Source organism: Pseudopodoces humilis, chromosome 11, assembly GCF_049639895.1.
Source record: "Pseudopodoces humilis isolate 2021_Gansu_Grassland_sample_001 chromosome 11, ASM4963989v1, whole genome shotgun sequence".
NCBI lineage: Eukaryota > Metazoa > Chordata > Aves > Passeriformes > Paridae > Pseudopodoces > Pseudopodoces humilis.
In genome coordinates this window covers 23,547,674-23,548,143 of record NC_142210.1, presented here as the reverse complement: position 1 = coordinate 23,548,143, position 470 = coordinate 23,547,674, and positions in this window count along the sequence as shown.

Genomic DNA, 470 nt, shown 5'->3' with positions numbered 1-470 from the left:
GTCTCTATGGCGACTTCTCGCGAGACCGCATCCTCTTCATCATCCTCCTCCGCCACCTCACGGGTCCCCCCCGCCTCCCCCACCGAGGTGCCACGGCGCCGCCCGTTAATTAATTTAACCCGATTCAAGATCGCCGCGCTGTCACCATTTAAAAAAAAAAAATCTTTTTCACTTGCAAAAAATTTTTTTATAATTTTTTTAAAATTATTTTTAAACCAGCGCGCGTCGCCCAGCAACCAAGCGCCGCCCACTGACCTACTTCTAGAATTGAAATTAGCCCCTTTCTCCGCCGGCACGGCCGCGAGGCTGTGTTACCGCAACACCCTCACCCCCCAATGCCTCCCATCCCTCAGTCTCTCCCCAGAAAAAGCCGCTCCTCGCGGATTTCTGGGCGCTTTCCCCTCCCTGCCTGTAACGAACACAAGATGGCGGGCAGGGGCGGCGGTGCCGTTCAAACCCGCGGGCCCGGC